This window comes from Sus scrofa, chromosome 7, assembly GCF_000003025.6.
Source record: "Sus scrofa isolate TJ Tabasco breed Duroc chromosome 7, Sscrofa11.1, whole genome shotgun sequence".
Lineage (NCBI taxonomy): Eukaryota > Metazoa > Chordata > Mammalia > Artiodactyla > Suidae > Sus > Sus scrofa.
The window spans coordinates 54053051-54077505 of NC_010449.5; the positions used below are offsets into that span (position 1 = coordinate 54053051).

Sequence of the window (24455 nt, forward strand, 5' to 3'; positions counted from 1 at the left end):
GATCTAAATAGACATTTCTTCAAAGAAGACAAACATATGACAAAAAAACCACATGAAAATGTGCTCAACATCACTAATTATTAGAGACATGCAAATCAAAACTCCTATGAGGTACCACTTCATGAATGGCCATCATCAAAAAGTCTACAAACAATAAATCCTGGGGGCGGTGTGGAGAAAAGGGAACCCTCTTACACTGCTGGTGGAATATAAATTGGTACAACCAAAGTGGAAAACAGTACAGAAGTTCCTCGAAAAAACTAAGAACAGAACTACCACAAGATCCAGCAATCCCACTCCCAGGCATCTATCCAGAGACAAACATCATTTAAAAAGATATATGTACCCCAATGTTCAATGAACCACCATTCACAATAGTAAAGACACTGAAACAACCTAAATATCCACTGACAGAGGAGTGGATAAAGACGCATGGTACATACACAATGGACTATTACTCAGCCATAAAAAAGGACATAATGCCATTTGCAGCATCATGGATGGACCTAGAAATTATCATAGTAAGAAGTTAGTCAAGATAGTGTAAGACAGATACCATATACTATCACTTATATGTGGAATCTAAAAAAAGAATACAATTGAACTTATTTGCAGAACTGAAATGGCCTCACAGAGTTTGAAACCAAACTTGTGGATAACACTGGGGACAGACTGGGGTAGGGAGAGATGGTTTGGGAATTTGGGAGGCAGGTTAGGCATCAGCTCCCAAACCCCCAACCCCATGCTTCTTTTATCCTCTAAGGTATATCTAATATTTAGCATGCCTGGAAAATATGAGTGCCCCATCAATCTTTGTTGAATAAAGGGTTTGCTTTGGGGAATTAAAAAAAGAAAAACTTTGGTTAAATAATTGGTACTTTATTTGGGAAAATGGATGAATGAGTTTGTTTCCAGAATAAACTGTTTCTATTTGCGTAGACTTAGGCAGAATCATGGGCAAGATGTTCTTGAGATGGCTAATTTTTTCATTAAAGTTTGGCTGTTTTCTACCTGGAAGACACCAACCTTTATCTGAGGAAGTAAATTTCAATCTCCTATTTTATATCCGAGGAAATGCAGGAGCCAAGGCATGAAGTCACTAACCCCAGAGATCCTGGCTCCCAGCCACGTGCTGAAGGTGGTCAGACCCCACTGGAAAGTGCTCTGGGGGCGAGGAGTTCTCTCAGTTGCATCCTACCTTCTTTCCTGAGGATCTTACATCCAAATTACCTGCTGCCTCCACCTATATGGGGTTGGCAACAGGTGGGTGGGTACCCAAAGCCTAGAAGGGGGTGCCTCTCTGTATCTAAAAAATGCAACAGTTTCAAGCTGTCATCAGTTTCCTTCCTGAAAACTGGGAGGTGGAGGATAACCTGCACATTCAAACTACTGCACATGAATAGAATATCAGTCTAAGAAACTCCCACTTCTTCCAGCCAGGAGGTGATAACAGTTAATAAACATATAAGCAATCATTCTAAACCAATGTGAACGTGCAAGGGAAATACAGCTGTTACTGGTCACTAAATTCTGGGAAAGACAATTAATCATGATTTGTTTCACAATTAGAATCTAAACATTTGACAGAAATTAATTCAACAGTTGTCACCAAGTATTCCAAAGCAATATGCTACAATGAAGTCAGCAATACTGTGTCATTTCTCTCATTGTCTAATGGCCCTCTTAGAGAGAATTTAAAATTCTGAGTGGCCACCCAGTTTTAGTGACTTTCTTGAAATATAATTTACATACCATGAAAGTCATCCATTGTAAAATTAGATGAGTTTTGGTAAATGTTTTATATATACAGCTGCAAGACTACAAATAAGAAATTACTTCCATCATCCCAACAGTTCCCTTGTACTTATCTACAGCCAATCTCTGATCCCACCTCTGGCCCAAGGTAACCACTGATCTGATCTATGATTCTGCCTTTTCTAAAAAGCATAATTACTGTGAGAGTCATCAATGCTCCCTGCATATATGAATAGTCCATTCCTTCTCATTGCTGAGTAGCATTCCACTTTATAGATTTCTTGATTCAACTGCTGATGACACAATATTTCCAGGTTTTGGTAAGCACAGATAACGCTACCATGAACATTTCAGTCAAGTCTTTGTCTGGACATATGCTGTTATTTCTCCTGACGGCAAACATAGGAATGAATGGAACTGATGGATCATATAAGTGTATGTTGAAACTTTGAAGAAACTGCCAAACTGTCTTCCACCATGACTGCACCATTTTATATCCTCGCCAATAATGTGTGAGGACTCTGGTTTTTCTACCTCCTTGCCAACACACTGAATTATCGGTCCTTTCCATTTTAGCCATTATAGTGTATGTGCAGCAATATCTTATTACGGCTTTCATTTGCATTTCCCTAATGACTAATGATGCTGAAACTCTTTTCACGTGTTTATCTTCCATTTAGATATCTTCTTTGGTGAAATGTCTATCCAAATCATCTGGACATAAAAATTATGATTGAATTTTAAGAGTGCCATATTTTTTTCTCCACATAAATCCTTTAGCATATATATGTTTTATAAATATTATCTCCCAGTATGTGATTTGACTTTTCATTTTCTTAGGAGTGCTATCTTTTGGAAAGCAAAACCTTAATTTTGATGAAATCCAACTCATCATTTTTTTTGCTTTATGCTTTTTATACATTATTGACTAAATATTTGTCCAAGACAAAACTTGCTGCTATGTTTTCTTCTTTACGTGTTGGTCTATGATCCATTTTTAGTTCATTTCTGTGCGTGTTGTAAGGTAAAAGTAAAGATATAATTTATTTCACATGGAAATTCAATTGTTGCAGCAGTATTATTGAAAAGACTGTGCTGTTCCTATCAGATTACCTCAGTACCTTTGTTGAAAATAGACTGGCCACATACATATTTCTAGATATTTTGCTCCACTGGTGTATATGTTTTTCCATATGCAAATACCACAATGCTTCTATTGCTGTAGCTTTATGGTAAGTTTTGAAATCAGATAGTATAAGTCCTCCATCTTTCTTCTTTTTTAAAGTTACTTTGACCATTCTAGATTTTCTTCATTTCCCTACAAATTTTAGATTCTGTTTGCCAATGTCTGTAAGTAGTTTTCTACAAAATACCCATCTAAAATGCTGGCAATGGCATTACTGAAACTACAGATGAATTTGGAGAAAACTTCCACATTAACAGTAATGAATATTCCAACCTATAAATATGGTATATATATTCCCATTTATTTGGATATATTTTTATTTCTTGCAAAGTTTTGTAGTTTTCAGTATATAGGACTTACATTTCCCTTGTTAAATTTATTCCAAAGTATTCTAGTCTTGTGGGTGCTGCCATGAATGGATTTGTGTATTCTCGGCATCTCATATAAATGGACTCATACAATATGTGACCTTTTTGTGACTATCTTCTTTTGCTTAAAATGTTTTTAAGATTTACTCATGTTGGAGTTCCCGCTGTGGTACAAGGGATCAGTAGTATCTTTGCAGCACCAAACACTCAGGTTCTATCCCTGGCCTAGAGGTTAAAAGGATCCAGCGTTGCCACAGCTTTGGCATAGGTCACAACTGTGGATCAGATTTGACCCCTAGCCCCAGAACTCCATATACCAGGGGGTGGCCAAAAAAAGAAAAAAAAAAGATTCATCCAGAAGTATCAGAATTTCTTTCATTTTTTATTGCCAAATAGTATTCCATTACATGGATATACTGCATTTCTTTCATCCAGTCAACAGTTGACAGACAGACCTCAGTTTTCTAAGTGTTGATTTAAGAGTTTTTTTAGGAAGTTGCTTGAACTTAAACTGTAGAATCTGAGTTCCCCTATGAATTATAGCCTCGGATGGTTTTGCTCAGTTTTTGGAATTATTTATTTCTATTTTATGGCCCAGTTCTCAAGGGGTGTGTCTCCATAGACATTAACCACCTGATGCTCATCTGAGGTAACCACTAACCACCTGATGTCACCATTCATTACCTTCCATCTCCTCTCCTCATCACTCACTCCACTCCAATCAATCACCTAGCCTCCTACTCTTCCAACAAGCCAGGCACAGTCCTGACTCAAGGTCTTTGCATCTGCTACTCCCTCTGCCTTGAAAACTCTTCCTCAAATATCTACAGGGCTCTCCCTCTTACTTTCTTCAAGTCTTTGCTCAAATAGCACCTGTTCAGTGAGTTCGTTCCTGAACACCCTATTTGCAAATGAAAACGCCCTTGCGTTTTCTCCAAAGCACTTACTATCTTCAAATAGATTATGTACTTATTTGTGTAAGTATATCTTATATACTAGCACTCGTATAAGTATATACTGATACTTATTTATACTTAAATATTTATTTATGTTTTTAATCTGTTTCACTAACAGAATGTTAACTCCACAAAGGCAGGAAGTTTTTGTTTTGTTTACTACTGTAACACCAGTGCCTAGAAAATTATCTGGTATGTGGTAGGTACTCAGAAAATGTTTGCTGAATCAAAGAATCATATTCTTAAAACAGTACATACTTATGTTTCTTGATCCTTACACAGCCCAGAAGTTTCCAGGTCTACGGAGTGCTGAGTATTGGATGGATGACTAAGTGTGTTGATCATCTATGATGATACATATTTTCAGTTCTGTCCATTGGAAATACAATGTCAGTCACAAGGAATTTACAGCTGTCTAGAAGCCACATTAAAAACATGAAAGAAAACAAGGGAAATTAATTTTAATAATGTTTTGTTTGACCCAATATATCTAACATATTATCATTTCAATGTGTGATTCATACAAAAATTACCAATAAAATATTTAGTCTTATTTTCATGCTAAGCCCCTGAAATGTGGTGTGTATTTTATTCACAGCACATCTCAATTGGGACCAGCCATATCTCAAAGGTCAACAGCTACATGCAGCCACTGGCTTCCATATTGGACAGTATAGATAAGGACTAGAATGAAGTAACCCCATTGTAATGAGCATCTTGCATATTCATTCATTGTTTTGACCTTAGCATTCCAACACCAGGCCCTGGTACAATCTCAAAGTTTCCTAGTTTTATCAGAACAGATTCAATGGATATAAAAAGAGAACTAGGAGCTTTCATTGTGAACAAAAAGTATTATCAAAGTAACTGGCTCAACTCTTTAAGTTTTATTCAGAAGTTTTGTTTAGAAACAATGAATACTTTTCTTCATCTCTTTCATTATGAAAGAAAGTTAGGAGTTCCCATTGTGGTTCACTGGTTAATGAATCCTACTAGGAACCATGAGTTTGTGGGTTCTACCCTGGCCTTGCTCAGTGGGTTAAGGATCCAGCGTTGCTGTGAGCTATGGTGTAGGTTGCAGACGTGGCTCAGATTCTGTGTTGCTGTGGCTCTGGCATAGGGCAGCTCCAATTAGACTCCTAGCCTGGGAACCTCCATATGCCATGGGAGCAGCCCTAGAAAAGGCAAAAAGACAAAAAAAAAAAAAAAAAAAAAAAAGAGGGAGTTCCCGTCGTGGCGCAGTGGTTAACGAATCCGACTAGGAACCATGAGGTTGCGGGTTCGGTCCCTGCCCTTGCTCAGTGGGTTAAGGATCTGGCGTTGCTGTGAGCTGTGGTGTAGGTTGCAGACGCAGCTCGGATCCCATGTTGCTGTGGCTCTGGCGTAGGCTGGTGGCTACAGCTCCAATTCAACCCCTAGCCTGGGAACCTCCATATGCCGTGGGAGCGGCCCGAGAAATAGCAACAACAACAAAAGACAAAAAAAAAAAAAAAAAAAAAAAAAAAAAGAAAGAAAGCTATATCCAGAGAGGTTTTATATTATCTATATCATCAGGGGAAAAATTATTGTTTTCAAATAGAAAGAACTTTAAAAATTATATTTCCATGAAACAATCCAGTATTGATTTCAAGTTAACTAAAATACATCCTGTGTGAAAATACAATTTTTGATAGATATAGTTTCATTAAAAAATTCATAACAGTTGCCTTACCAATATTTTTGCATTCATAACGTAAAAGTGAAATAAAGTACTAAGGAGAGTGCCCTTAAATCTTTAATAAATAAATTGAGGTCCTCAATATGTTTCTTGAAAGCTTAAGTATTGCACATAGAAAGTGCTTTCACGAAATTCTCAGCAAAACTAATTACTAGAGAAATGCAAATCAAAACTCTAATGAGGTACTACCTCACATTGGTCAGAATGGCTATCATTAATAAGCCTACAAATAACAAATGCCGGAGAGGGTGTAGAGAAAAGGGAACCTTCCTACACTGCTGGTGGGAATGTAAACTGGCACAACCACTATGGAAAACAGTATGGAGGTGCCTCAGAAAACTAAATATAGAACTACCAGGAGTTCCCACCATGGCTTAGTTTGCTAACGGATCTGACTAGTATCCATGAGGATGGGGATTCCATTCCTGGCCTCGCTCAGTGGGTTAAGGATCTGGTGTTGCTGTGAGCTGTGGGGTAGGTCGCAAACACAGCTTGGATCCCACACTGCTGTGGCTATGGCATAGACCTGCAGCTCCGATTTGACCCCCAGCATGGGAACCTCCATATGCAGAAGGTGTGGCCCTCAAAAGACAAAAGACAAAAGACAAAAAAAAAAAAAAAGAAAGAAAGAAAGAAAAGAACTACCATATGACCCAGGAATCCCACTCTTGGGCATATATCCAGACAAAACTTTCACTGAAAAAGGTACATGCACCCGTATGTTCATTGCAGAACTATTTACAATAGCCGAGACATGGAAACAAACTAAATATCCATCAACAGATGAATGGATTGAGAAGATGTGGTATATATACACAATGGAATACTACTCAGCCATAAAAGAACAAAACAATGCCATTTGTGACAACATGGATGGAACTAGAGACTCTCATACTAAGTGAAGTAAGTCGGAAGGAGAAAGACAAATACCATACAAAACCGCTTAGAGCTGGAATCTAATATACAGCACAAATGAACCTACATACAGAAAAGAAACAAACTCATGGACATGGAGAACAGATTTGTGGTGTCCAAGGGGGAGGGGGAGGGGGAGGGAGTGGGAAGGATGGGGATTGTGGGGTTAGTAGATGCAAACTACTGCATTTGGAGTGGATAAGTAATGTGTTGCTACTGTACAGCACAGGAAACTATATCCAGTCACTTGTGATGGAACATGATGGAGGATAATATGAGAAAAAGAATCCACATAAAACTGGGTTACTTTGCTCTATAGCAGAAATTGACAGAATATTGTAAATAAACTATAATAAAAATTTAAAGAAAAAAATGTTTTCATTACCTTTTTTATTATCAAGGGATTTATTTCTTCCAGAATCCCACTATTTTAAACATTCACTTATTGGAATTATAATAATTGCCATCATTATTCAACAACAAAATTTAAAGAACCCCAATTAAAGTGCCTGATATTTTAAGACATTAAAGTTTAAAATTTTTCCTTTTTTAAAAAAGCAGTAAATCAAAACACACAGCAGCATCAACTTAGATGTTGCAGGGTTCTATCATCTCCCATAAACTGGCAGGTATGAGCTTAAATCACCAGGGAGGCAGAGAAATGCCAGAGGGTAAAATATCCTAAACTGTTCTCACCCTGAAAAGCATAAATAAAATGCTTGCATGAGAAAGAAAATTGGACTTATAACCAGCACAGAAAGCTCAGGAGTAAACTGTCTAGATAAGGAATAACTTCTATTTCTTCTCTTCTTTTCTTTTCTTTCTTTCTTTCCTTTTTTCTTTTTAAGTGATCACTCAGGACAAGTTAATTCCTGGCCCTGGAGTTGCGGGTGATATGATATAATACAGCAATACTTGGTATCACAGGTGCCCTTTCGTTTTAAGAAATCTCTTTGGGAGGAACCACAATAAAATATCCTCTATCACTAATCATACAAATTATCATACAATCTGAGATACTTTTGAAAGTAAAAAGGGAAACTTTGGAAATATTTATTAATCAATAAATCTATTTATATTTCTATTCTAAAAAATAAAATTTCACTACATTAAAGCTAAAATAGGGAGAAAAGTGGCACACCTGCCCGTTCAGAAGAGTTTCAGACAGAAGGGAAGGAGCTGCGTGGCATCGTCTGCCTTCCAGCCGTGGGTCCTTTACCTCTGCATGTCCTCTGCCGCCCTCCCTGCCCGGCCCCGAGAAGTGGGGTGCAAAGAAAGTTTGCCTCTGCTGCTGCCACCTCCTGCCTGGCCTAGGAGACTCGCTGTCCACAACCGCCCGCTTGGCTTTGCCTGGGTCCCCCACCGACCCAGACCGCCACCATGAGTAAGCTGTATATTGACCACCTCAAGAAGCGCTGATTCCCACAGACTTGGTAAAAGTATTTGCGGAGCACGAGATCTCCTATAGCGGCCAGTTCTTGGTCAGATCCCGCTATGCCTTCGTGGACTGCCCAGATGAGCACTGGGTGATGAAAGCCGTCAAAACTTTCCCCAGGAAAGTGGAACTGCACGGAAAACGCCTAGAAAGTGAACACTCCATTCCCCAAAAACAAAGGAGTTGGGAAATACAGATCCAAAATATTCCACCCCAGCTGCGACCAGAGGTACTGGACAGCCTGCCTGCTCAGTGTGGTAGAGAACTGTGAGCAAGTGAACACTGAGAGTGAGACAGCAGTAGTGAATGTGACCAGGAACAGACCAGGCAAAAGCATCATGAAGCTGCATGGTCACCAGCTGGAGAACCATGCCTTGAAGCTCTCCTACATTCCTGATGAGCAGATAGCCCAAGGCTCTGAGGATGGCTGCCAAGGAAACCTTGGTTCTGGGGTCAGCCCCGCCAGGGCTCCTCTGTGGCAGCCAGGGACCCAGCCAAGCAGCAGCAAGTGGGCATCCCCCCGCGGCTCCTGGTGCCCACCCAGTAGGTGGGTGCCATCATCAGCAAGGAGGGTGCCCACCATGCACAACATCACAAAACAGACCCAGTCCAAGATCAATGTGCATAGGAAGGAGAATGCGGGCGCTGCTGAGAAGGCCATCAGTGTCCACTCAACCCCTGAGAGCTGCTCATCCCACTGTAAAATAATCTTGGAGATTATGCACAAGGGGGCGGCAGACACCTACATGGCTGATGAGGTTCCCCTGAAGATCCTGGCCCATAAGAACCTTGTGGGGCATCTCACTGGCAAGGAAGGGCACAATCTGGAGAAGGTGGGGCAGAACACAGGAAAATAACCATCTCCTCGCTGCAGGACCTCACTGTCTATAACCCCCGAGAGGACTATCACTGTGAAGGGGGCCATTAAGAACTGCTGCAGGGCCGAGCAGGAGGATGCGAAGAAAGTCTGGGAAGCTGACAAGAATGAAGTGGCTGCCGTGAGTCGGCAGCCTCATCTCATCCCCAGCTTGAACTTGGCTGCTGGAGGTCTCTTTCCAGCCTCCTCCAGTGCAGTCCCACCGCCTCCCAGCAGTGTCCCTGGAGGGGTCCCCTACAGTTCCTTTATGGCTCCAGAGCAGGAGATGATGCAGGTGTTCGCTCCTGCCCAGGTGGTGGGCACCATCATTGTCAAGAAGGGGCAGCACATCAAACAACTCTCGAGTTTCGCCAGCACCTCCATCAAGAGTGCTCTTCCCGAAACTCCCAACTCCACAGTGTGTATGGTCATCATCACTGGACCCCCAGAGGCCCAATTCAAGGCTCAGGGAAGCATTGCTGGAAAACTCAAGGAGGAGAACTTCCCTGGTTCCAAGGAGGAAGTAAAGCTGGAGCCCCATTTCCGGATGCCAGCATCAGCAGCCGGCCGGGTCACCAGCAAAAGTGGTGCAATGGTGAATGAGCTGCAGAATTTGATGGTGGCTGAGGTGGTGGTGCCGAGAGACCAGACCCCTGATGACCAGACCAGGTCATTGTCAAGATCATTGGGCATTTTCATGCCAGCCAGATGGCTCAGCGGAAGATACGAGACATCTTGGCCCATGTCAAACAGCTGCACCAAAAGGGACAGAGTAACCAGGCGCAGGTGTGGAGGAAGTGACCAGCCCCTTCATCACGTTGACCCAAGAGCAACCGGCTGAGATCGAGATTGTGTTCCCTCTGGCAGGCCAGAGAATGAGAGGGAATCAGGGGCACTTGGGCCGGGACATAGATCAGGTTTGTCTACTTGCTTGAGAAGAATGTTCCAGTGAGGTACCCTGATCTCAGTCCCAAACACCCAACTGGGCCAACAGTGCCCACTGCTGCAAATTCTAGCTCAGAGTGCTTTTCAACATGGATTGTTTTAAATTCTCCTTGTCCCACCAAGAGGCCAGGTCAGACACCAGTGGGAAGAGAAATAAAACTTCCTTCAGGTTTTTAAAACATGCAGAGGGGTGTTTTAATCAGCTTCAAAGTGAAACTGACAGCATTAATGGCCTCAACCTAGCCAGAACACAGACTGGGCCCTGAACCCACGTGCCAGAACTCAAACCCAGACAAAAATCAGACTGGGACCGAAACCCACATGCTGGCCTCAAACACATAAACCCAGATTGGGACTCAAACGCACAGTTTTAAATTAGAATCACTCAAATCACTCACCCTGTGTCTGGACTCACCAAGGCTCAGGTTCTTCATGCCTCCATGCAGAAGGAATTCAGCGAGAGACAAAGTGATAGGCAAGAAACAGATTTATTAGGATAGGACGCTTGTAAGAGGTGCAAGCAGGCTGGCAAGGAAGCTCTGCCTGAGGATCCAGTGGGCCACGGTTTTATCATCTAAGGGGCATGAGGGTTGGAAAGGCCCACCTCTTCCTTTCTGAGAGTCGTAGCTCCTCCTTAGTATCCGGTAAGGTGTGTATTGAAATCAGGTGAAGGGTGGTCTTCAAACACTTGCCCTTGGTCTGAAGCTGAATGCAGACCTCATCCCAACCCCCACCCAATGACCTGAGGCAATTCTTGCACCTCCACTAGTTAAGCAAGGCTGCCTTGTTCTGATGGTTTTCTTGAGCTTACAGTAGTCTCCCAACATCCCCCAGGTTTCCTTCTTTATCTGTGATCCCCTATTGGGACTTCTATAAGCACCTGTGCCTACCCTATCCCTATCAAAAGGATAGTTTGATTCTTGACCTTAAAATCCTTCCCACCTTCTCCTACCTGGTTTACTGACCCCAATACTTCTACCCTCATGCCCGGACATAGCCTCTTCCTTACAGTCACGCTAATGATCTTTCTGCTCCCAGCAAGATGGGAACCAGTGCATTGCTTTGCTAAAGTTACTGATTTAAAAAGAGCAGATACATCAGCATCTGTATGTTAATTCCAGTCCCTTCTAACCAACCAATAGGAACAGCGAGGAATAAAGAAAGGATGGGAGAGAAACAAGGAGAAAGATGTTTAAAGTATATGGTCATCCATGTTTAGAAGGAGTATCCCTGTGGCTGATTGATTCCAGATCATGACCTTCAAAAATCGGCACAGTTAAAATTTTCCCTCTCTGTTGGGTCTTCCCCACCGAGATTCCCTGCCCCATTCGTGTCCGTCTAACCATCTGAGTCCCACAGCCTGTCCAGGTACTGAATGCTCAGCGGGACAGGGGCTGAGCATGCTACTGTCCCTGATTCCTGTCATTCTCAGGCAGATTTTATATGTTTGTGAAGTCTATTTTAATGATTGGATATGAGCACTGAGAAAGGGACACTAACTCCCCTTGATAAAGTCTCAGTTCTATATCTTGTCACTTGTGATGGAACATGATGCAGGATAATGTGAGAAAAAGAATGTAGATATATGTATGACTGGGTCACTTTGCTGTACAGCAGAAATTGACAGAACTTTGTAAATCAACTGTAATAGAAAAAATAAAAATTTAAAAAATAGTCTCAGTTCCATGGAGGACTTGAGTGGCCTCAAAGGCTGCCACTGCACCCTCACCCCAGCCCCTGAGCTCCCAGAAGGGCTGGTTCCCAGAAGTAGGGGTTGTGGGGGGCTTCCCCCAGGACACTGTTCCCTTGGTGGTGGTGGGATGTGGACCCCAACCCTGAGCTCCTGATAAAGGTGAGGTCTGTCTGACATCTATTATGAATATTCAGTAAATTGGAGAGGCATGTTTAACTGATGGCTTCTATCTTAGAGGTATATTTAACTGATGGCTTCTGCCTCCACAAGTCATTGGCATGATGTTATGTGTGCCTAAGAAAACAAAGTTCAAAATACCGGCAACATTGTACACAAAGGGCTGAACAAGCTTAATTTATGAATTTCCCAGGCTCAGTAAGATCCCTTTTTCTTATTTTTGTCTTATTAGGGCTATACCCACAGCATATGGAAGTTCCCACACTAGGGGTCAACTAGACAGATTTGTTTCCACTGAGTCGTGATGTGAACTCCAAGATCCCGTTTTTCAACGCTTGTGATAGACATCAGCCATCAGTTAAATGAGGTTAGGCCTCCACTCCTGATGGACTGATTGTCAGTGCCTGTTGGCCAGGTGGGGCACTCTAGCTACCTTGACAATGCTATCAAGTGTGCGGGGAAGGGGGGAAGGCCTCTGTGTGTGGAGAAGCCCGTGATGCTCGGATTGCCCTCCTTCCGACCTTGCAGCAGCAACAGTAACAAGACTAGAGGACCTGTGGGCAGAGCCAGTCGGATAATGCTGTGTGCAGAGTAAACTACCTCAAGGCATGAAGTTACCTCAGCAATTACTTTCCTTTTTGTTCTCCCCCACCTCTTTTTTAAAACCTTTTTTTCTTTGTAGCTTGTTGATATTTATATAAAAGAGAAAAGCAAAGCAAAAGAGAAGCTGATGGTCTTCACTTATTTATTTATACTTATTATGTATTTATTAAGTTTTACAAGTATTTTAGGTAAGGCAGTTCTTCAAATTATTTTAAAAAATAAAAACATGTTAGAAAGTGAATTAAACTGGGTTTTCGTAGTACCTTCTCAGCCACGGTCACTGGTAAAGCCATCCAGTTATGTGTATTATACTCATAATCAGCCAAGAACTGTACTTAGCTTCTTTTGCTTCTTTTCACTACCAAAGTTCAGTAACAAGTGGTTCCTAATAAGTGAATAAACTAATAAATGACCCAAGTATCAATTGACATCTTTTTTTTTTTTTTTTGGTCTTTTTGACATTTCTTGTGCTGCGCCCGTGGCATATGGAGGTTCCCAGGCTAGGGGTCCAATTGGAGCTGTAGCCGCCAGCCTGCCGCCAGCCTACTGCCAGAGCTACAGCCACACGGGATCCGAGCCGCATCTTCGACCTGCACCACAGCTCACGGCAACACTGGATCCTTAACCCGCTGAGCAAGAGATCAAACCCACAACCTCATGGTTCCTAGTCAGATTTGTCAACCACTGAGCCACAACAGGAACGCCTCAACTGACATCTTGAAGGACCTTATTCATTACTATTTTTACACTCTACCCTCTTTTCTCAAAGCATTTGATACAACCTATACAAATGCAGATATTACAATACAATTATATTTTATAATAAACAAATTCGAACAAGAAAAAAAAAAGCACGCAATTATGTAGGCCATAAATTTGGACTTCCACTATCTGGTTGATAAAGTAAAAAGAGAAAACCAATCGACTACAAAAGTCACACCTGCCGTGATGTAGAGGCAAGTCTCAGGAGAAACAGAATGTGTCCTACTGTGCAAATCTGAGAAATATTTCTCAAGCAGATCGGTATATAACATATGCTGGGGTCTTCAATACTGTCCCTGATAGATATCTTGACTGTTTCATCTGTCAGTTTTTTAAAGCATATAACACACACTGGAAAAATACAAAGCTTTCAGCTATCTGGATGAAGAAAAAATAAAAACCTAGAAAGTCTGAGTAGCAGACCCTTCTGTGATGAGGATCATGTTCTGTGCCTGTTCTGTCCAGTATGGGAGCTGCTATCCACAGGTGGCTACTGAGCACTTGAAGTGAGGCTGGCGCAACCAAGAACCTGAATGTTAACTTATATTTAATTTTCATTTTAATAGCAATATTAGAAGAGCAAATGCCTACCCACTGGACTTCACAGGTCTAAATCATTGTCTATCAAAGTTTTTAGTGTAGTAGAACCATTTTTGAGTTGGCAAACATATACCAAACCTAATGCGTGAAAATACAAAAGTGGAACATTGTATATATTATTATAAGTTTGAATTTATAGTCAATGTGAATATGAGTTTTCCAATAGGTAAAAACTAGAAACTGAAGGCTATAAGTGAGAGTTACAAACTTAGATCAGCTTGAGTAAACCCTTATTTCTGTATTTTGTTTGGATGTACTGTGCACTGCCCATGTGGGACTTCTCACTACGCATTCTGAACTACCAATTACCCAAGACCACAAAGAGCAGCCATCTACTCAGAGTGCATGAGAAGAAAACATGGCATGCCAGCAGAGACGTTTCAGGTGTTTCTCTCATGGGAAGAGCCCTCCCAGGAGCCACATAGCCAACCAGGACCTATTCTCTTGGGTATTCAGATGACAACTTAGGTGCAAGAAAATGAGTCACAGGGTAGGTGCAGAGTCACACTGGCTTAGAAGCCTCATGTCCCAGATAGAAACCAATACCTCAAAGAATGGTCCCATCCACAGCTTCCAGGTTCCCCAGGAAGTTCATCCCCATCTCTGAAAAGTACCCCCAGGAAGCTCAAAGTTACTGCTTCCAAGTGAGAATTCAGAGTTTGTGCTCCCACTCCAAATACATTTACCAAATAAAGGTCACATTTATCCTAATAACTGCCTACTAATATGGTAGACTCTTCTCTTTTATCAGGATTCAGAAGAGCAGAATAGAAAGTTCATCCAAGGCCAAATCTGTCCTTAGAGAATAAGAATGCTTCTGTTAATTCTTTACCCATCTTCATGATTTAAACATCATAATCCTACCATGTAAAGTATAGAAAAGAATTGCCTTTGCTTCACCAAAAGCCTATAACAAAATCATACTTAATGATTAAATAATACAATATTCCTCTTAAGAGCCAGGAAATTAGACCAAGAAGACTACAATCCTCTCTTCTATTCAAGAATGCAGAGGCACTAGTCGATGTAATAAAAGAAATAAAAATTATATGTAAAATTTTACAGGAAGTGAAAAAATGTCCTCATCTCTAAGTGATAATTATTTATATAGAGAATTATGAAGACTATCTATTAAAATCAATATAAAAACAAGTTCATCACTGATGCTAGATATAAGTTCCACATACAATTGACCTTAGTATAATTCCTAGAAGTCAAAAAACACCAGTTTGTAATTTAGGAAAAGTTACCATTTTAAAATGGCAACTTAAAAACAATCTGAGTTCACAGACAGAAAGAACAGATTGGTGGCTGCCTGAGGTATGAGTGAGGGATGGGCAAAATGGATGAGAGGGGTCAAAATGTACACAGTTTCAGGTATAAAAAGAAGAAGTCATGGGGATTTGATGCACAGCATGGTGATTACAGTTAATAACACCGTACTGTATATTTGAAAGTAGCCAAGAGAATGGCACTTTGAAAGTTCTCACTATGAGAAAAAAAAAATGCAACAGTGTATGGCGGTGGATGTCAACTGCGCTGATTGTGGTGCTCATGTTGCAATACATGCAAAAGTCAATCATCACGTTGTACACCTGAAACAAATATGTTATGTCAATTATATGAAAGAAAAAAAAAGAGAGAAAGAAGAAAGGAAGGAAGGAAAAAACTAAAAGCTAAAGCTTTCTAATCATAGATTTCTAGTAATACATCTAATAGGAAAGTTTCAAGAGCTTTATGGAGAAAATTACAGAAGTAAGTGAAAAAAAACATACACCATGTTTGCGGATGGAAGACCTAATAAATATCCTTAAATTGAACTGGATTTCAATATGAATCTAATAAAACTCTCTATAGGATCTTTCATGGACTGTGATAAGTCAGTCCTAAATTTCCTAAGAAAAAGAGAGCCAAAAATAGCCTTGACCAACTTGAAGAACACAGGCAAAATGCCCTCCAGCATGTTAGGCCTCACATTAAACCCTGGTCAGTAAATTAGCACCAACAAGTGAAAGCAGCAGAACACAGAAAGAGGCATATTTGTTTGGAAATCTGATCTCTAATAGTGGTAGTACTGCAAATCAGTGGGGACAGGGGGGACTACTGAATGATGGTGCTGAGACATAGGTCATCTATAAGGAAATAAAATTAAATCCATGATTCACACCATAAAGAAACATTTTCAGGCTAGTTAATGACTTAAATATGAAAAAAAAAGAACTCCTTTAAAAAAATATTCTTGCCATAATGAAGACTTAAAAAAATAAGATTCAAAAAGTAGAAAATGGGGAGTTCCCATCGTGGTGCAGCAGAAACGAATTCGACAAGGAACCATGAGGATTTGGGTTCGATACCTGGCCTCGCTCAGTGGGTTAAGGATCTGGCATTTCCATGAGCTGTGGGTGTAGGTCTCAGACGCAGCTCGGATCCCATGTTGCTGTGGCTGTGGTGTAGGCCGGCAGCTGTAGCTTCGATTGGACCCCTAGCCTGGGAACCTCCATATGCCACATGTGCAACCCCCACCAAACAAAAAAGGAAAAAAAAAAGGAGAAATTATAAAGACCAATAAACATTACTATGTTAAATTTTCAAAATTCTAAACAAAAGAATCTTTAAACAAAATGAAAAATCAAGCTATCAAGAAAAGATAGCTTAATAACCAACAAAGTGTTAATTTACAGAATAAATTAAAACCTCCCAAAAGTCAATAAATAAACAACTGAATTGAAAGAAAATAGAAAAAAAAAACTATAGACAGTCAATTAATGGAAAGGAAATCTGACTGGAAAATAAACACAAGATGACCAAACTCAGTACAATGCAATTTAACAGTACAACAAAATACGGTTTTTACACCAGACTTACAGAACATCATATAGTAATTTGAAAAATATAACAGATTAAAGCACTTTGGAGAGCAATTGGCAATATTTAATAAAGGTAAAGAAGCTCCTATCTGTGACCAAACAATTCCACTCCTAAATATGTGCACTAGAGAAACAGGCACATGTACATAAGGAAGCACAGGTAAGAATATTTGGTAGCACTGTTCACAACAGCAAAAATGGGAAACAATTCAAACATGAAGTAACAGGTGAATGGATAAACATATAGAGATATAGTCTTATGATGAAATACTACATATATTTAAAAGGATCAAGAACAGCTACAAACACCAACGATGAATGAATATTAAAGGACATTTATTACATCAACATTAGCTTCTGCACAGCCACGGAAATAACCAACAGACTCAAAGGGCAACTGAGAAAATAGAGAAAATATTTACAAGCATATAGCTGATAGAAGATATATAAGGGTCCTCTACAACTCAATGGCAAAAAAATCAAGTAACCCTGTATTTAAATAGACTTCTCAATGAAGATACACAAATAGCCAACAGGGATAAGAAAAGATGTCCAACATTACTAATCAGGAGGAAAATGTAAATCAAAACCACAATGAGATATCACCTCACACCTGTTAGGATGGCTGTTATTAAAAAAACCCAGAAATAATAAGTGTTGGCAAGTATGTGGATAAACTGGAATCCTTGTGTGCAGTTAGCAGGAATGTAACATGGTACAACTGCAAAAACAGTATGGTGGCTCCTTAAAAAATTAAAAACAAAATTACTAAATGATCCAGGAATCCTACTTCTGCAAGGTTATTTAAAAAAAAAATTGAAACCAAGATCCCATAGATGTATCTGCCCTCCCGTGTTCACTGCAACATTATTCACAATAGCTAAGAATGGGAAACAACCCAAATGTCCATCAACAGATGAATGGATAAAGAAAATGGGGTGTAAACATACAACGGATTATTATTATTATTATTATTTGCTTTTTTTAGAGCCGAACTCACAGCATGTGGAGGTTCCCAGGCTAGGGGTCTAATTGGAGCTATAGCTGCCAGCCTATGCCACAGCCACAGCAATGCCAGATCTGAGCCACGTCTGCGACCTACCCCACTGCTCACAGCAATGCCGGATCCTTGACCCACTGAACAAGGCCAGGGATCGAACCAGCAACCTCATGGTTCCTAGTCGGATTCATTTCCACTGCGCCATGACGGGAACTCTGACAAAGGATTATCATTCAGCCATTAAAAAAAAGCAAGCTTGTCACATGTGACATGAATGAAACTTGAGGACAGCATCTAAGTGAAATAAGCCAGATACAAGGACAAAGAGTGCATGATTCCACTTATATAATAATGCAGCTAAAGTAGTAAAACTCAGAGAAGCAGAAAGTAGGACAGTGTTTGCCAGGGACCTGGGTGTTGGGGGGGGGGAGTGGGAGCTGCTGTTATTGAGCATAGCGTTTCAGTCGTGGAAGAAGAACAAGTTCTAGCACTCAGCTGTATAACACCATTGTACTTAGAGTCAACAATAATGTACTGTACACTTAAAAAACTGTTAAGGGAGTTCCCGTCATGGCACATTGGAAACGAATCCGACTATGAACCATGAGGTTGTGGGTTCGATCTCTGGCCTTGCTCAGTAGGTTAAGGATCCGGGGTTGCCGTGAGCCGTGGTGTAGGTCGCAGATGCGTCTCGGATCCGGTGTTGCTGTGGCTCTGGTGTAGGCCGGCAGCTACAGCTCCAATTCGACCCCTAGCCTGGGAACCTCCATATGCCGCAGGAGCAGCCCAAGAAATGGCAAAAAGACCAAAAATAAATAAATAAATAAATAAATAAAACTGTTAAGAAGGAAGATCTCATGTAATTTTTTTTAAGACAATAAAAAGTCAGGTGAAAAATAGGGCAGAAGCCTAGAGACAATAAAATACTCACCTCAAGTTTGAAATTACATAAAACAGTATTATATCTGTATATGTACTGTGTATATATTATATAGGTATATATAGCTACAACTGTATACAAAGTCAGTAAGAGTATAAAATACGCATGGAAATTTTAAACACTAAATTCAAGATAGTGGTAGTGGTTTCCACAAAGAAGGAACAAAGGAGAATGGGGTCAAAAATGCTAAACAGGAAGTTTCTATATTGTCTGTGGTATTTTACTTTAAAAAAGCTAAAGCAAATATTATGAAACTGATAATATTTGATAATGCACTGTTATTGTCTATTTATTTTTCCATATGTTTGAGATGTTTTATTATAGAAACATTTTTTTTACAATTTACTACGAAGAACACTTCTCCCTTTTAAGAAATGGGTGTATAAATGGGTAATGTTATCTTCTCTGACAACAAAAGGTTCCATAGGAGAAAGACAGGCCTGGAATTGTTGTAAAATTGAGAGTGTGTGTGTCTTCAATTCCTCTCAAGAGGATGCACAGATTTCATCAAAGGGGTCTGCGACTTAAATGAAAATGTTGAGCACCATGAACTTGATATTTGCCATTTTCTAGCAGGTAACAATAAAAATCAGAACCACTGAGAATTTACCTGAATAAAACAGAAACACCAACCTGGAAAGATAAAAGTATCCCTGTATTTATTGCAGTAATATTTACAATAGCCAAGCTGTGGAAACAACCTAAGTATCCATTGATGAATAAATGATAAAGAAAATGTGGAATATATACGCAATGTAATAGTATTCAGCCACACAAAAGAAAGAATTTTTGCCATTTCCAACAACATGGAGGGACCTTGAGGGCATGATGCCAAGTGGAGTAAGTCAGACAGAGAAAAACAAATACCATATGATCTCATATGTGGAATCTAAAAAAATGAAAGCAAAAACCAAGCTCATAAATATATAGAATATACTGATGGTTGCCAGGGATGGGGGGTGGAGAGGGTGGGCAAAATGGTTGAAAGAGGTCAAAAGTTACAAACTTCCAGATATAAAATAAATAAGCCCCGCTCATGTAATGTATAGCATGACAACTACAGTTGTCCACACTGTATTGCATATTTGAAAGTTGCTAAGACATGACACCATAACATTCCTAGAAAGGAACATAGGCCAAATATTCTCTGACATAAACATAAAAATGTTTTCTTAGGTCAGTCTCCCAAAGCGATAGAAATAACAACAAAGGAGTTCCTATCGCGACACAGTGGTTAATGAATCCGACTAGGAACCATGAGGCTGCGGGTTTGATCCCTGGCTTTGCTCAGTGGGTTAAGGACCCAGCGTTGCCATGAGCTGTGGTGTAGGTTGCAGTCGAGGCTCGGATCCTGCATTGCTGTGGCTCTGGCATAGGCCAGTGGCTACAGCTCCAATTAGGCCCCTAGCCTGGGAACCTCCATATGCCGTGGGAAGCAGCCCTAGAAAAGGCAAAAAGACAAAAAAAAAAAAAAAATAGAAAGAAAGAAAGAACAACAAAAATAAACAAATGAGACCTAATCAAACTTACAGGCTTTTGAACAGCAAAAGAAAATATATTTAAAAAAGACAACCAACAGAATGGGAGGGAATAGGTGCAGAAGATGGAACCAACAAGGGCCTAATCTCCAGAACAGGCAAACAACTTATATGACAAAAAGCCAAACAACCCACTAGAAAAATGAGCACAAGACCTAAAGAGACGTTTCTCCAAAGAAGACATATAAATGGCCAGCAGGCACATGAAAAGATGCTCAGCATTGCTAATTACTAGAGAAACACAAATCAAAACTCCAATGAGGTCCCATCTCACACTGGTTAGAATGGCTATCATCAATAATTCTACAAATAACAAATGCCGGAGAGGGTGTGGAGAAGTGGCAACCCTCCTTCACTGTTGGTGGGAATGCAAATTGGTACAACCAGTATGGAAAACAGTGTAGAGGTACCTCAGAAAACTAAATATACAACTACAATATGATCCAGAAATCCCACCCCTGGGCATATATTTGGACAAAACTTTCATTAGAAAAAGATACATGCACACCTATGATCATTTCAGCACTATTGACAATAGCCAGGACATGGAAACATCACCGACAGATGAATGGATTGAGATGATGTGGTACATATATACAGTGGAATACCACTCAGCAAAATAATGGCAAAAAATAACAAAATAATGGCATTTGTAGTGACATGGATGCAACTAGAGATTCTCATGCTAAGTAATTCCATCACAAAGATAAAGATGAATACCATAAAATATCACGTATATGTGGAATCATTAGATATAGCAGAAATGAACCTCTCTACAAAACAGAAACAGACTCACGGACAGGAAGAACAGATTGTGGTTGCCAAGGGGGAGGGGGAGGGAGTGGAATGGATGGGGAGTTTGGGGTTAGTAGGTGCAAACTATTGCATTTGGAATGGATAAGCAGTGAGGTCCTACTGCATAGTACAAGGACCTATATCCAGTCTCTTGGGATAAACCATGATGGAAGATAATATAAGAAAAGAAATGTATATATATGTATGACTGGCTCATGTTTCTGTACAGCAGAAATTGGCACAATGTTGTACATTAACTATACTTCAATAAAAATAAATTAAAAAAAGAAAGTTGCTAAGAGACTAAATCTTAAAAGTTCCAAGAAAAAAAATCTGTAAATATGTATTGTAACAGATGTTAAGTAGACTTACCATGGTAATCACATCCAAATATACAAAAATATCAGATCATTATGCTATACACTTGAAATTAATATAATAGATATCAATGATACATAAAAAAGAACCAAATCTGATTTTAAATCAATCAACATGTTTCTAACTTTTTCTTAGTTCTGATTTTCTGCTCAAATGCTTTTTCATTCGGTATTTTTGCTGGAGAGTTACCTCAAACCCTCTCTGAAAAAAGCAAACTATTAATAAAAAAAATAAACACTCTCTAAGAAATCCCCCCAAATCCATATGAAAAAACACAAAATAGAAGAATCATTTGAAATGAATGTAAACACTGACCCAGTAGCTTTGCATCAGGGGTCAAGACAAATGGTTCCATTACTAACTTTAAGAGGAAAGCCTACATGGAGGGGATTCAAACACAGGGCACTCTATGTCCAGGTTCTCACCTCCTTTTTGGCCACAAATCCCCAAATGCTTAGGGAATGTGACAGTGACAGGAGAAGGTTAGATCTAGCAGTGGGAAGCATACTGCCAAGAAAAAAACTTCCCCCAGATGATTCTGCTACACGTGCCCCATCTCACCCTTAAAGCCCCCATTCCCTGCCTCAGTTGAGATCCCTGGGTTAAATTTATTCTTTTTTTTTAATTTCCCCAATACATTATTTTTTTTTCTACTGTACATCATGGTGACCTAGTTACAAATTTCTTTTTTTATCCCATTATCATATTCCATCATAAGTGAATAGACATAGTTCCCAGTGCTACACAACAAGATCTCATGGCTAATCCATTCCAAAGGCAATAGTCTATTAACCCCAAGCTCCAAATCCATCCCACTCCCTCCCCCTCCCTCTTGGCAACCACAAGTCTTGCCTTTTAAGACACATGCACACGCATGTTCATTGCAGCACTGTTCACCATAGCCAACACATGGAAACAACCCAAATGTCCATCAACAGAGGATTGGATTAGGAAGATGTGGTATATATACACAATGAAATACTACTCAGCCATAAAAAGAACAAAATAATGCCATTTGCAGCAACATGGATGGAACAAAATTTATTCAAATTAAGGTTACCATTTAACAGTTCATTAAGCACCTACTCTATCGCTGTCAAGAAGTGAATATTTTTATACTTCTGCACAGTCAGAGTTTTCTGGGAAAATTTACTGTGATCTGGGTTTAAGGACAAGCTTTAAAACTTAAAAAATGAATGAAGGGATAGTAAAAGACTGATCGCCCCTGAAATATGTGTTTACATTTCAGAGGGATGATGAAGTGGGGTTGTGGAGACATTCCAGTTATAAACTGGAATGTCTTAGGTTACAGACCTAAGTAATAACTTGTCTTAGGTTACAGACCTAAGTAATAACTTGTCCCTGCCCCAGAAACCTTGTGTCTACTTTCAGGGTAATGTGAATCAATACAGATACTAACAACTTATCAGTGACCGGGCACCAGGCTAGTTCCTAAGGACACAACTGTGAATAAGAGAAAGTTCTGCTCTCACAGAGCTTGTGGTCAACTGCGGTACCAACAGGGAAACGATCCATCACGACATGGGACAGCAAGTGCATGACAGGGATGTACAGAGAGCTGTGAGAAATGGGAGGGTCCAAACTGAGATTGAAGGGGGAGGGGTTAGCTAGATGCCTCTGTCCGCAAATAAGAGAAAACCCCCAAACAGCCAAGCTTTCTTATCCTCACACAATAAGAAATCCCCTTTAAGGATGGCTCAATCATGCCAGCCAGGGCACAAGTTAACCTGTTTTCTGTTCCTCCATCCTTAGTGTGGGGACTGGTACTTGGACCAATTCCTTTTGTGCTCAACCCACAGGGGATAGTGTCCCTTGTAACTCCCCTGCCCCCACCCCCACCCCGGGAGGAGAACCTTTCTCAAAGCCCCTAGACTTCCCTTCCATCTCAGGGATCTGAACTGGGTCACATGATCATGTTCAAACCAATCAACTGGCCAGAATGAAACTTCATCACAACCAGAGGCTGGGGCCCCAGCCTACCTTCCCCAAAAATACAAGGACATGCAAACAAGAGTGGTTTCTTTGGGGAAAAAAATGAGGTTCTGTTAGAAAAGAAGAGTGTGATGAAAGGTTGCAGCTAATAGGATGTGCTACCATCATGAAGGTGATAGTTCCCTTTTTAAAAAATACTATACTCAGCACTAACAGGAAATACAAAGGAAGAAAAGATTACCTTATAGTTAATCAATAGCATACATATATTTATTTAAACTTTTTAATTTTCATTGAGAAAAACTAAAAAGAAATGAACCTAATAGAGTGGGAATGAAGTACTAGAAAGCCTGGGAGATCACAGTTATAGAGGGCGATGAGAATGTGAATACCTAGAGACAGTTCTGAAAGAAGGGGATTATGAAATGATGGAGAGGTTGATTATGTTTAAAGGCACAAGGGTAGAACTTTAGGAGTGAGCGGGTATTTTTATTTAGCTGTAAGAGAGTCTCTGGGTAGAATACTGAGAACGTGCACACTAAGTATAAAGACTGTGAGGGCAGAAGCCCTGAGTGTCTGTCCTGCTGTTTAAAGGCACTCAGACATGTCTGTGGAATGAATGAATGGACAAAGAGGCTTGCATCTGAAATAGTATTTGAGCTTACCAAAGTTTTCTAGTCAGAGAACCCACATGACCAACACTATTTCTGATGAAAACTCTAGTTTTCAATAAATAGACTGGACTGGAGGAAAATGAGACAAAAAGTATGAGCAATTAGGAAGCTGCTAAAATCATCTGAACCTAAGGTATTCAGAGCCTGGATCCAGAGGTTCAAGAACTAAAAACTAGAAGAACAATTTTTATTTATTTATTTTTATTTCTAATTTTTTTTTGGTCTTTTTGCCTTTTCTAGGGCTGCTCCTGAGGCATATGGAAGTTCTCAGGCTAGGGGGTCTAATTGGAGCAGTAGCCGCCAGCCTACGCCACAGCCACAGCAACACAAGATCCGAGCCGC

General features: G+C 40.2%; 1 pseudogene; it reads left to right on the plus strand.

The window, feature by feature from the left end:
• LOC102164116 lies at positions 8278-9989 on the plus strand (annotated as a pseudogene).